The sequence below is a fragment of the Juglans regia genome, chromosome 5, assembly GCF_001411555.2.
Source record: "Juglans regia cultivar Chandler chromosome 5, Walnut 2.0, whole genome shotgun sequence".
NCBI lineage: Eukaryota > Viridiplantae > Streptophyta > Magnoliopsida > Fagales > Juglandaceae > Juglans > Juglans regia.
Window position 1 is genome coordinate 16,930,828 of NC_049905.1, and position 15,490 is coordinate 16,946,317.

General features: G+C 35.3%; 1 long non-coding RNA gene across 1 annotated transcript; it reads right to left on the reverse strand.

Moving 5' to 3' along the window:
* Positions 1 to 299: 299 nt before the first annotated feature.
* LOC118348532 lies at positions 300 to 2,797 on the reverse strand. Its single transcript, XR_004801606.1, has 2 exons — positions 2,647 to 2,797; positions 300 to 622 (listed from the first exon to the last, which is right to left on the reverse strand). It is a non-coding gene; the product is annotated as an uncharacterized LOC118348532 (long non-coding RNA).
* Positions 2,798 to 15,490: the final 12,693 nt, after the last annotated feature.

Genomic DNA, 15,490 nt, shown 5'->3' on the forward strand with positions numbered 1-15,490 from the left:
TTTCATTCTTTAAAATATATAGTCATATTATGTAATATTCAGTTACTAAAATACTCAATTACTTTCATCGCAGATAGGATTCATAAAAATGGGCTTCCAACAATGGCTTTGTGATTCACTGATTCCCCCAACTTCTCCTTTCATGTTCTTGCTAGGTCGCTAGGACATCAAACCTATAATTCGTAGCATGATCATGTCCTATCATTAAAACTTACGGAAATAAGGTATAGTTTTTTTTTTCTTTTAGGATGAAGCTAAAGCATTTTAACTAACAATAATTACGATGCCAAAGATGAAACTAAGCACCATCAAATATATACAACATCTACAATACAAGGTTACAAGACTACCCTTGTCACACTTTCTCATGAGCTCATTGACTTAAAAAATAATTATACAATGGTTGTTAAATACAAACACTAGCTAATGTTGTTTTGTTATTACACAACACTATTATACAAGTACATAAGAGGCACCTAATTCATCTTGAGCATTCTTGTTGACAGCCTCTTCCTCTAGAGTGGGGTTTAGTGTCCCTGCCATAAACTATGATTTCATTACTGGTAAATAACGAACTACAGGTAGACCACCACGGTGAGATTTACATCTCAGTGTTCAAGATCTATAAATTAGAAATGCAATTGCTATGAGCTTTTGTACTTCCCAATTTAATGCATAAATTAAAAAATTGAATAAAATAAACACTTGTCTTAAAATTCATAATTAGTCATAAACGTAATAAACATAACCATTCATTAATTCACAATTAATTCCGACTCTAAACTTTATTATATATCTTGTAAATTAAATATTAACTTCATAAACTTTATCAATGGGCATTCCATTCCATTTTCTTTTCCTTTCATACTTTAATCTATACACAAGCCACAACCCCTCATACATCTCAAGTGTTTTGGTATGCCTATCTTCCGAGGACAACAACTCATTATTTAACATGGTTCTTGGTCGAGGTACTCTCACCCCGTCTAAGAACAAACTAATACATCCTAAGTGTTCTGGTGTGCCTATCTTGTAAGGACAACAACTCATTATTTAACATAGTTCTCGATCGAGGTACTCTCACCCTGTCTAGTCTAAGAACAAACTATGGCCCTTCCCCAGCTACAAGGGTAAGTTTTCGGCCCAATTTCTTGATTATTTGCCATTAACTTGAGATATATCACTCTATTTTTACTCATTCCAGAGTAGTCAAAGGAATTACACTGATATTTTACCCCTCCTAGCATATAGCGTCGTGACAAAACCTTAGTTCGAATATTCATAATCAATTAAGTATTTTTCTCAAGTATGTCATAAATATTCAAATTAACCAAATCATATTTCAAATAAAACAATAAATTCCACAAAGCAATGCAATTCTATAAACTTAACTTCTAAGTTTAATTTATAGATTTTTACTTAGGAGCTATTTGGATAGTGAGATGAAATGAAATGAGATGAGATGATTTTAAATGAAAGTTGAATAAAATATTGTTAAAATATTATTTTTTAATATTATTATTCTTTTAAGATTTAAAAAAGTTGAATTGTTTATTATATTTTAAACGAAAATTTGAAAAAGTTGTAATAATGAGATGAAATAAATTAAGAGTGTTTCTCAATCCAAATGACTCCTAAGGCTAGGTTTGGATACAAAAAGTATTTCATTTCATCTAATCATTACAACTTTTTTAAATTATCACACAAAATATAATAAACAATTCAACTTTTTCAAATCTCAAAAAAATAATAATATTAAAAAATAATATTCTAACAATATATTATTCTATTTTTAACTTTCAACTTTTATTTCAACTCATCTCAACTCACTATTTAAACCTACACAATCTTATTTCTTGTTGAAATTTAAACTTTACTCCTAACTAAATATTAATTTATGGTCGTGTCTCTAATTTTCTATCAATTCCAATTTAGTTCCTAAACTTTGTTCAATTTTCATTTCAACCTCAAATTTTACTCTTTTCACTCAAAACACTTTATTTAATAATTTCAATTATCCCTAAACACATTTTCATTAAAAACTCATTTTAACACCTAAATACATTATAACACTTTATTTTATCCTAAATATTAGATTTCATTACTTCACCTAGATTCTATTATATACTAAATAATTTTAAATAAAAACTAATACATCATTAAACTATATTTTCTAAATTCATCATTTTTCTTTAAAAAGAACTTACAAAAACTCTTTCAAAACCCTAAGTCAAAAACCCTGAATTTTCCATACTTGCATGTTCACCTCAGACTAAACTATTTACACAATTAACCTCAAATTCGATTTTATTAGCCTCTTATTTACATGCTTTAATCACTAAAAACTCAAAGCCCCAAAATTTATGCCCTCACCAAAACTCTAAATCATCTCTTTTCATTTTTTTTTCCTATTTCAATTCTTCATCCGTTCAATTCCCAACACTTCAAACATTATTCCAACATCATCATTTATAAACCAGTTAGAACAAGACAAATCAAGCCTAATTTTACATGGTAAATTCGAAACCCCAAACAAATTTCCCAAAACCTTCACTATCTAACATTATATAATAACTTGTTCTACAATAAAAATTAACACTACTATTTAAAGTTTGCATATATGTAGAGTTATAAAAAAATACTTACTAAATTACTCCCTTTTAGAGTGACAAATCTCCTTGAGGATGCTATTTCTTGGTGTAGACTGAAAGTATACTCCAGATTTATGTGTTGTTAGATTAGAAAATGAAATCTTAAAAAGAAATGAGCAAGTGGCAAGAGAGAGAGTGGTGCAGGAAGTGTGATAAACTAGTTTGGGGAAGAGAATGAGGAAGAAGAGAGTCTTCTTACTTTATAACTGTCAAAACTTCATGATATCTATGAACCACATGTTCAAATCTAAGGGATGAGATTGATATAATAGCATCCAGCAGTATTCCCATATACTGTCCAAAAAGGCAGCTTATGCCTTTTTTTTCAAATTTTGGTTTTCATTTTTAATAAATTTAAATATTCTAATTAAGCCTAATCTACTTTTATTTTTGCCTAATTTGATTTCAAAGTGTTTCTAAAAATTCTCTGAAAGTTTTTTTCTTACGCAAATTTTCTTATGGTTTGAAACCGGTTTATCCATTTTCTTTTCTTTTCTTCTTATTCTTTTATTTATTACTAATACGTATTTATTTATTTTATCCTTATTTTTATTTAATATTATTTTTTGTGATCATCACATGCTCGTACAAATATATATTCCTCTATAAATATTTACTATTCATGTACGATGGGAAAAAAAGATCTTACAGTTTACATAAAGTGATGTGTGAAGAATGATCACAATTACTTATCTCAATTCTCAAGCAAATTACACTAACAGTGCATGTCTTCAAGTTTTATACCAAACCTATAATATTTAGGCAAATGATATAAGCATTCTTAATTGTAACATGGAAAATGATAGGGTTACTACCATCTTACTACTCATTTACTACTTTTTTTATATTTGATTTTTTTTATAATTTTTTATTTTACTTAATAGTTAAGGAAGTGATAATTAGTAAATTTATATATTTTTTTAATTTTTTCTTAATGATTAAGGATGTTAAAAAAATACTTAAAATAAAATGATAAAAAAATAAAAACACTACAAGTAGTAGATGGGTAGTAGATAGGTAGTAAGCCTATCACTACCCTTGTAACATTATGCATTGAATCTTAAGATATCTAAGTTTCACGGCTACTACTCTTTTCTCGCCTACTTTACCTGCTTAACATTTTCCTCACCTGACACATTACTTGCCTAACATATTGCTTGCTTTACACATTGCTTTCATAGCACATTGCTCGCTTAAAACATTGTTCGCCTAGCACATTGTATTGCTCACGCTATCCTTGTACAACTCTATTTTTGCCTTTCCTTGCCCACTCTCTCTTCGCTTTTCATTGCATGATTCTTATACAATTTTAACCTAGCTTCCATTCACCCAAAACGAGAGTAAACCTTAGTGTCCCACCTGTGCAACTCCACTCCTACACACAACACTTACATTCCACTCTCAAACCTCACTCTTAGATCCTAAAATTTGTCCAAGGGTCGGTATGTGAAGGGAGATAATACATGTAACACCCCTTCCCTTAGGCTAAGGATATCACCTACTTTTGTAAATAAAGTCAAGCAAGAGATTTACATAATTAATAAAATGACTTTTTACTCATAAAAATAATTATTAAATGGATCATGTTTTAAATAAAAACATATTCAAAGTTTTTAAATAAAAGAAACTGGGATAACTTCTAACATAATATAAATTAAACTAAAGACTCCTTAGACTAAGTAACATTAGATTGTTCCATCTATATTTGGCCCACTTGCTCATCCTCATTGGGTAGATAAAAATAGGAAATAAAACTAAAATAAGTCGAAAACTCAACAAGCAACATACTATACAATAAATATAATAAAATGTAAGTTTTTTTAAAAAGAGATGTTTGATCGAAATGAAAATATGATCCATTCATACTCATGCTTATGATATGCATGACTTATAAATCTCATCTTCTATTTTGTTATTTTAACTGGCTAACATACTTTAATACTATGTGCAAGGTTATGCATCGGCTATACTGTTTATGGCCACAAGAGGAACCACTAATCTTATCATAACATCAATGGTGGACCACGTGTAGATCCGTAGCTTGCACATCCACCCATAACTGCATTGCCACCATGGATCTCTAGGCCATATTACTTATTAATCTTAAACTTTATCCCTATGGCCATCTTATATGAAAGCTTACATATTTTATGTGACATGAGATGCATGATATGCATAATAACATGACTGGCAATAAAATATGAAAATAAACGTGATCATATGATATGATGAATGACATGCTTACATATCAACTTTATATGTCTTACGTATTTCATGTCATGCGTGTTACAGAAAAACTAAGCTTCCAAGAAAATTAGTTTCATCATTAAATTGACTAAACTAGCTAATGTACGTTATTCTATATATATGGTCAAGTTACTTACCTCGTAGCCCTAATTCTGAAATTTTACCATGTAGCTCGTCATTGATAAAGAAAGTGAAGTGGGATGAAAACTCAGAGTAGATCAAGGATGGTGGCGGTAGACAGGTTCCTACACTTCTGAGGTGGTTGACGGTGGTGTCATGGCGGCGCGAGGTTGGTGGTGTCCCTTGGTGGTTTTTGGCTTGATGGGCTTCAACAAGGTGGCTGAATGGGCAGTGTGTATCTCAATCTCACGCACAAGAGCTTCTCCTTGTCTTTCAGTTGTCGGTGCAAGGTGGGCTGCTCTGGTGGTCCTAGGGCTAAGGTGTTCGGTCACATCTGCAATGTTCCAAACGAGGTCTATGAACGTCGAAAAACATTCGTGACGATTAATCTGTCTTCAACGATAGTTTCTAGGAAAATGATAACAACACAATGTGATTCATGTACGATATAGGTGGTGCATATTACTGCATGAAGGCTTACTAATGATCCGTATACAACCGACGAATGAGATTTAGCAACATCTGAATACCGCAAGTTCACAGTGAAGATAACGGAACTTCTTGGTAATTCTTGCAGCATTATGATTCTCTTCATGTGGTTGATTTGGTCTATATCTCACAGTTAATGACACACTTTTCAACATGGCACAAAAGTGAGAATGAGGAGAATAAGAAGAATGTAAAACGACTAAAGAATTCTTGGAACTGATTCCCGAAGGAAGATAGGTATTTATAGGATGATAAGTCAGCAAGATGTGTGGCGTTATGTATCCCATGCGTTACGTCGGTGTAATTACCTTGGCAACTAGGTAAGGTCATATGAGCTAGTAACATTTAAGTTCAAGGTTTTAGGTCACTATTTGGCTCACGATTTGGGCTCTTGTGAGAATCCAAGTTTATTCTTAGTTATTCTCTTAAACATTATTGTCTCTACCCCACTCTAAGCTTCAAAAATTCACACCCTAATTTCTCTGTGTCCAGATTCTAATAATTTTTTCTAATTAATCACGTAAATAATAATAATAATAATCCTACTTTTTGTATAATATATATACATCAACCAAGGCAACCAATTACATAATATAATATTTTAATTATTACTTATAATGTAACATCCCACCAAAGCATACAAAGGGAACAAGAAGACATTAAGATCTTGACAATAATGATTTGAGCTTTAGGTTAAGTGAAACTATGGATTTCTAGAAACGTTTAATTGTTTGATATTTAAAAGTATGATTTAGCCATATGACTCCTACCATTTCGCTAGTTAGAATTATTGGATTGAGATGCCAAAAGACCACTGGGAGAGTGACATGTGGCATGGAGAGGACTTGCCACCTAAATGGGCTTGAAGATGGATCTAAAGTATGTTATGGATTTTAGATGGATATGAAGAGGACTCAAGTTTAGTTAAATGTTTGGACCAAACTTTTTTAAGAAATGGGCCAAAGATGGGTCCAAGGCAATGCCCAACATAAAACCCAATATAAAGCCTAATGTGAGGCCCAATATATGACCCAAAGTTGAGGCCCAATTAGGTAGGATAAAGAGGCCTAAGAAAAAGCCCAACAAACTAGACCTAAGGCCCAACCCAAGACCCAAAATCTAAGCCTAGCCTAATACAAAACTCGAGGCCAATGACTTGCCCAAACAATGGACCAAGCTTAGCAACTTGCTCAACACTCTTGGCCTTAGGAAGACAACATCTAGCATCTGAATTTGTCCTTGATTGAACCATGTGGCGACCTAGAACTTCTTGGATGCCAAGTTTTTACCTTCCATTATTATTCAAGAGTCAAACTCAGAAGATTATATGATGCTATGTGACAAAAACAAAACATAATAGCATAGATGCTATCTCTCATCCGATTGACTTCAAATCTCATTTCTCTTGAAAAATTTTCTAAAACCAAGTATCTCTTTCCTTAAATTAGAACCAACATTTGCAGATCTATGCTAGGTAGCAATGTCAGCACATGTCATGAACATATGGGACACTTCATAGCCATGCAACTTCACAAACAATCCACCTAGTGAAAATCGGATTCCCTTCATTATGTGTCATCGGTTTCCTAGTCAAACTTGACTTATTTTTTGCAAATAACACAACCTTCTCTCAAGAATCAAATTTAGAAAATTAGACCTAGTATTGGTTGAAAGAGCGGCACCTTCTTATACATTCAAAGGCTGAATAGTGCACCTAGAAGATCAAATAAGGACTAGATGAGCACCATCACAATCTTACACACTTCAGTAAACAAAACCAGCCCTCTTCACTTGCCACAAGTTTTGTACTCAAGCATGAGTTAGAGTTCCAAGATACTCAAATCCTTACATGAACCACACTTTTTTCTTGGCCATAAAGTTGAATGAAATGATGAAGGAAGATGGAAGAAGTCAAATGCCCTTCTCGGCCGATGCTTACCTCTCTCACATTCTTCCACTTATTTCACCAATTTATGCCAAGTGTCCCTCATCTCTATCTTTCTCATTAACAATAGAAGAGTGTCATGCGAACCTCTGCACCCTACTTGGACTCATAAAGCTAAAATCTTGCAAGCTATTCGATACTTTTTGGAGACTTGACCACCTCTAAAAAATCTGAAACCCTTACATCCTCACACACTCAGTTAGTCTTCATCCATAGGATGACAAAGAGGCTCACCTAGCTACATATAAAAAGACAAAATAAAGCACCATCATAGCACTATAGCCAATTGCATCAAGAGGAACTTCTCCTGTCAATTTCGGCTAAACCGTGTGACACTTAGCCTCTTGCATAATTTTCTTCATCATATGAACACTATGAATAACACCCTTCATCCCTCCTCTCCATTCACACCATTTTCAAGAATACTCAAGGTTTGTGAGATAAAATCTTCATAGCACTAAGTGAAGAGTGAAACTGAGAACCCTTAAGAGAGAGTTGGTATTGCGTGCCTCCACAAGCTTCAGATTGGTAAGTGATTCTTTCATGACTTTTTATTGGAAGATAGATTAGCCTATTGGGCCATGATTCATGTTTAAAAAAAAAAAAAGAGTTTTGGCTGGGGTTTGGTAATGATAAATCATTGGAAGCAGACTCGTACATATTTGATTTTTTATTGAGTAAACTTGTGTTAATCTTGGAATATGAGCATGGCATGCTTTGATATGAAGAAATAAGCTGAGCTAAAGTCTTTTGATGATAATTATGTGTTGATATTTAGAGAAAAGATGCATGCCATGCTAAGTTTTAAATTGATATCTTGAGTTGATCATCATGCAACAACTGGTTTCTAGTTAAATGAGGGTTACTTATGCTGTTCTAGTTCAATTTCCCCAATCATGTTTAGTTTCATTTAGAACCATTTAAAGACTTGATATCAGTATGTTAGAAAAAAGGTAATATGATTCTTTCAAGGTTTTGAAGTCACACACAAAATATAAGCCATATACTTCATAATAAGTCTAAGCCATGCAAAGTTGTCCTTTTGATTTTATTAGTTTGATTATATGATGATAATATGTTGTTAATAACATGAATCTAATGTGGTAGCATGATAACAAATTCTGTCTTGGTGATTGTTTAAGTGTTAAATCTCAGTCATATGCTTAAACCCCACATAAGAGAAATATGATGAAATATACATGTCTTGGGTTTGATAAGTTTTCTCATGATAAATCTTTGATTCATGTGATTCTAAGGTCATGAATGAAATTAGGATATGAAATAAATGAGGTTTGCGTAAATTGGTGAAATTTGAGACCGAAATGCTAATAATAAGAGTTTAGGGTTATAAGTGCAATTTTGGGTAATGTGTGGGTAGATTTGCAAATATGATTTTGCATAGTAAATTTTGTAATTTCTTACTTTAAGTATATCTTTTATTTCAGTCACACCACCCTTAAAACTCAAAGAGTTTGTAAGTTGGTTTTTAACTTACTCTTGGATAATGTTTATATGGCTTTGTATGAACATCACATTCATGTTATGAATGCTATTTCTTTTTTTTTTTTTTTTTTTTTTTTTTATCATGAAATGTCTTATGACACATGATGAGCATTCACTTCCATTACAAGTATGACATGTTTTGGTTATATATTATTTTTGCCCAAAGCATGAACATATACTATTGAGCATGATACATGAAAATATGTCATTTTGCATGAAGCATATCACATGTTATAAAAAGGAACGCATATCATAAAATATGTTTTTGCCATGAGCATAGCATGAAAAATATTTCATCACGACCCAATGCTAGGATGTGGAAGTATCCTAGTGGAACTCTTCTGTCTACTCTGAAGTGATTAAAAATTGAGTAGTAATCCCTAAGTTGACGAAAAACAATCAACAAGTTCCAATTGGTTCATCTTTAAAAAGATTCCAAGGCGCAGTCAATAATAGCATCTAATGCTAGTGGGTGCATATGTTATTAACTATTTATGATCAATGCATTGAAAGTTATATCTGGATAGCTTTGATGACGTAGTTCCAACCTAAATTGTGCTACGGTCACCTGCAAGTACTCGTGGTGAGAAATTGGGAACCGTAATGTTAATGATGACTCAAATGAAAGAAATTGTAAGCTTTGAAAAATATGAAGTAAGAAATAATTTCTGTAAGATAAGAAAATGTGTATCAAAGTTTTATGAAAGACAGTGAAGAATCTAGATGGGAGACAAATACAGTTTTTGTTTCACGCATGCATTGCATATTTATTATCGGTCATGTTTATAATATCTCTATGTATGTTGGTTGTTAACTTACTGAGATTTCAAGAAATCGCACTCTTGTAGTCCAAACTACCATTCCTGGAATGGTAGGAGTTGAAACAGGACCAGCAGTAGAAGATGATGATAAACCCTAACCCCTGGCTAAGGATGATTGAAAATGAACCTGAACTAGACCCCAAGTTGGAGTTGATAGTGTCATTTCTGAAGATGGTTTTGTATACCATATAACGCATCAAAGAGATGTTTTGAATGTATTGTTTTAAAAATCCCATATGAACCCGGTCTAGAATAAGGTGATGTAAACTCCATAACAATGTTAAACTAATGATTTACTGCTTGGACATCTGTTAAATAAGGCATTATCTATATTTTAATCAAATGTTGGGATGTTTAGTTCATTTTGATGCAAAATTTTTACAAATCACATTTTCCGGTACAAATTATCGTATACGGCTATAAGCATACTAGAATGCATTGCATCTTATTTGTCCTTATGCTCCAACTCTCATTTCCATCCTAAGAGGAGGTTGGGGGCATCACATATAAATAACTGAGGGTTACAATGGGGGAATGGTCTAGTAATGCAAGTTTCTTTTAATATCTAATATGTTATAATCTTCTTTATTATTAGGATCAGACTCTAATGGATTAGACATGGAGGGTCTTGATTAATATGAAAAATGCTAGTTATTATCCTCTTAGATATTTTAATATGAGAATATCACATCGCCGACCCTTACCAGGGAAAAGGTGCGGTGGCGGCAGAGGGAGAGAGGTAGGAGAAGGTGAGAGAAGAGGTGTTAGGGCAAATGTGATTTGGGACCCCTTTCTTGACTGGAGGACTGTGGGCTGGGCTCGACAAGAACTTGAAGACCATGAGCTTGGGATGAGACAGAGCAAGCTTACAAGCCTGTAGTTACCACATGGGTCCAGGGCCCATTAGTATGGTAATAATGTTAGGTCCATTAATGTTTTGGATCTAATATTCCTTTCTTTTCTTTTGTTATTTCCTATCACTTATTCTAGAACAGTGTCAGATGGTTGTTATGTTTGTTATTCACTGCACCAAGCATATAGGTGTCTAGCCCTGTCATTGGGAGGTTATTTTAAGATTTATCAAAATATCACAAATTCTCTCTCTCTCTCTCTCTCTCTCTGTGTGTGGAGGCACCCAACCTCAAGTTGGGATTTTCCTTGGCTATTTCTACTCTTATTCTGCCATTACAGTTGGGAAGTGTGATAAGTTTGGTATAAGAAAGGTCTTCTCTGTAAAACTTCTTGGACGTTAATGGTGGAAGGCACTCGCCTAAATCAACTTCTGGATTCCTTCAAGCAAGCAACTGAGTCACAGTTTAAATCCTTAGAGACAGAGATGATGGCTCTCAAGCACCAGTTGGATGGAGGGGTGCACCAGCTAGTAGCTCTCACGTTGGAACTGCAGAAGCAAAACCAGCATAGTTAGTATGGGGACTCGACCTCCAGAAACAACTATGTGCATGGTGATGGAACTGAGCGAACTATGGAAGAGCAGATTAGATCCGTGAGGTTGGTTTCAACTTTCCATGGAGAAGATCCCATGGGATGGTTGTATAAGGTAAATCATTATTTCTCCTGTTACAATACATTACCACATCAAAGGTTAAGGTTGGTTTCCTTCCATATGGAAGGAAATACATTAGTATGGTATCAAGATTTGGAAGAGTCTGGATCATTGATGGTGAGGATCGGTCCAAATGCATATGATGATCCCATGGAGGCCCTAACAAGATTGAAACAGACATGATCATTTGAGGAACACAAGTCTAATTTTGAAACACTGTATTCGAGATGACATTAGGGTTCCTGTGCTTATGTTCAACCCCTCCAACATAATCACAACCTATAGCTTAGCCAATCTGCAAGAAGAAAACATTGGAATTAGTAAGATAAATGTAAAGTCAGTGCCCTATTCTATGGAATCTGGGATCCTTAAAAAACCACATTCACGTGCAGGAACATTAAGTAAGATGCCCTAAAAGGGAATGATGCCTGTACAAAAAATTAACCAAAATAAGATGAAGGATCATACAGAGAAAATGTTGTGTTATTACTGTTATGCTTGTTCGAACAAGGGACACAAGTGCCAAAACCCAAGACTGTTTTAATTGAGGAACTAGTGGTACAAAATAATGAGAAATAAGGGTGAAGAAATACCTGAGTAGGAAACAAGGGTTGAGAGAAAATACTGAAAGTATTTTCTTGGTAAAGCACCCTGAGATCTCTTTAAATGCAATCACAGGATCTTTCAACCAAAATACTATTAGGGTCAAAGGAAAAATTGGGACACATTGGATAGATATCTTAGTGGACATAGGAAGCACCCACAGTTTCTTGGACCTTGCCATTGTAAAAAGGGCTTAAATCTCAACTAATACCCAAGAGATAATTAGGGTATGGGTAACTAATGAGGAGCTAGTGGAGAGTGAATAAAGATAAAAGACTTTAAGAGTCTTGGTGCAGGGATTGACATTCACAATATAAGTTTATATGCTGTTGCTGGCGGGGTGTGACATGTTTTTTAGGGTTAATTGATTACAAAGCCTTGGGTTTTCCTCTGGAACTTTAAAGAACTTTTCATGAAGTTTACTTATCAGGGTAACCCATTAGTATTATAGGGACTGACCTCTACTAGACTAATTGAAGAAGGCACTCTCAACCAATTTAATAAACATGAATAGAAGGGTCTTTTCTTGTAATTCATTGAAACAACAAAGCAAACAAGTAACAAAAAGATTGATCCAACCATTTTGGAGTTAATGAAGCAGTACATAGATATTTTTGAAGAAAAGAGGGGGCTGCCCCTTGTAGGACCCATGATCATGCTATTACACTGATGTCTGATGCCAAACTAACGTTTGTTAGGCCCTACAGGTATCCTTATTTCCAAAAAGATGAAATTGAAAAGATAGTTAAGGAGTTGCTTGGGACAGGGGTGATTAGGCACAACCAAAGCTCTTATTGTTCCCTGGTACTCTTAGTAAGGAAAGTTAATGGGTCGTGGAGGATGTGTGTAGACTATATGGCCTTGAATGTAATGACTGTCAAGTATAAGTATCCCAACCCTATGGTAGAAGAGTTCCTAGATGAGCTATATGGGGCTGGGTAATTTTCAAAGTTAGACCTAAAGTCTAGATTCCACCAAATCAAAGTGAAGCCCCGTGACATTCCCAAGACTTCCTTTTGAAGCCCCATGAGGGGCACTACGAGTTTCTTGTTATGCCTTTTGAGCTAACAAATGCCCCCTCGATGTTTTAGAGTTGAATGAACGAGATACTCAAATCCTAGTTAAGAAAATTTGTGCTGGTTTTCTTTGATGATATGCTTGTGTACAGTAGGAGCAAAATGGAGCATTTACAACATCTAACATTGACCCTAGACACTCTTAGATAGCACCAACATTATGCCAAGCAGTCCAAATGCAGCTTTGGATGCAAGGAGGTTACCTATCTAGGGCATTTGATCTCAACTGAAGGGATTAGAGTTAACCATGAGAAATTAAAGACTATGGTAGAATGGCTAGAACCTTCATCCTTGAGATCCCTTAGGGGATCTTTAGAATTGACTGAGTATTACTGAAGATTTTAAAGGTTATGGGGTAATGACTGCTGCTTTAACTCAGCTTCTCAAGAAGGGACAACTCAAGTGGAATGGAGATCCTTCCAACAACTAAAAAAAGCCTTGACTGAACCCCCTGTGTTGGCACTCTTAGATTTCAATAAAAAGTTTACTATTGAGTGTGATGCTTTTGGGATAGCAGTGGGAGCTATATTGATGCATCAAGGGAGACCCATTGCTTGTTACAACAAAGTTGTGAAGGGAAGAACTCAACTTTTATCAACCTATGAGAAAGAACTATTTGCACTAGTTTTAGTAGTGCAAAAATGGAGGCCTTACCTAATTGGCAGACCCTTTATAGTCAAAATAGACCATTAGAGCTTGAGGTATTTGTTAGACCAAAGGGTAGGCACTCCCACACTACAAAATGGGTGGCCAAGTTTTTAAGTACGACTTTGTGATAGAATATAAGAAGGGCAAGGAGAATAGGGCAACATATTCTGTTTTTAGATAGTTCGAGGAAAGCAAGGTGACTTTGATTGCTATTTTCTTTACCCACCATCACATGATTGGAGGAGCTTAAAGAGGGATACAAAACAGATAGCAAGGTACATGAAATACTTTAGAAGGTGGAGTAGGGGGAACTGAATCACCATTACATGGTTAGTGAGGGTTCATTGATGTACAAAAATAAGGTCTATGTGGCTAACAACCTACAGTTTAAGTAGAAGCTTCTACAACTATTGCACAACAATCCTTTAGGGGGGCACTTTGGGTATGATAAAACCCTATATAGGGTGAGACATGCTTTTTTTTTTTTTTTTTTGCAGGATTGAAGGTAGAAGTAAGAGAGTTAATCCGTAATTGTGACACCTACCAGAGAAATAAGGCTAAGCAGACTCTACCCAGTGGCCTTCTGCAGCCACTGCCTATACCCAACAAGCCATAGTCTTACATTACCATGAATTTGTGGAGGGACTAACCAAATCCAAGGGATTTGACTGCATCTGGGTAATTGTTGATAGACTAACCAAGTACATTCACTTTACCGCTCTTACACACCAATACACTGCCTCCACAATGGACCAACTTTTCATCCAAAATATTCTCAAGCTACATGGGGATGCCCTCTCCATCATTTCAATAAATTATGATAATAATTATTCAAAAATCAGGGAGTACAACTGGCTTTTAGCACAAACTATCACCCACAGACAAACAGCCAAACAGAGGCTGTGAACAAGTGTGTGGAAATAGACCCAAGGACTGGGCTAGTTGGGTTCCTTTGGTTGAGTGGTACAACACCACCCAACACGCATCAACAAGGATTAACCCATTTGAGGCCCTCTATGATTACCCACCCTCTTGGTTGATGGCATATACACCAAGCACTTCTATAGTGGAGGCCGTGGATGCTACCCTCAGAAACCGAGATGCTATCCTACAGTTACTTTGCCACAACCTCCACCATGCTCAAGATAAGATGAAGAACTATGTGAATCTTAACCAGAGAGAGAAACTTTGAAGTGAGAAGTTGGGTATACTTGAGATTGCAACCATATCGGCAATCATCCTTCAGTGGAAGTTGCAACCTTAAGCTGTCGCCAAGGTTCTTAGGCCTTTTAAGGTCCTACATAGGGTTGGAACTGTGGCATACAGCCTGCAACTACCCCATCAGCCAAGATCCATCCAGCGTTCCATGTCTTTCAACTTAAGGCCAAGCTAGGAAGCAATGTTCCCATGTTCCTTGCCCTACCTTTAGTAGACAGACACCATGAGAGTTTTAAAACCTAAATCAGAAGGAATCTTGAGCATGAGGATGAGGAAGAAGGGCAACCGGCCAATGGTAGAGCTCTTGGTTCGATGGTAAGGGCAGAGCCCTGATGATGCCACCTAGGAGGGTTATGACTATTTCAAAAAGGCTTTTCCACACTTTGTGGGAAATGTGCTTTAAAAAGGGTGTGTATTGTCACACTGTCGGCCCTTACCAAGGAAGAGATGCGGCATTGGTAGAGGGGTGAGAGGTAGGAGAAGGTGAGATAGGAGGTATTAGGGCAAATGTGATTTGGGACCCTTTTCTTGACTGGAGGATCGTGGTTTGGGCTCAACAGGAATTTGAAGACCGTGAGTTTGGGGCAAGACGAAGCAAGTCTACA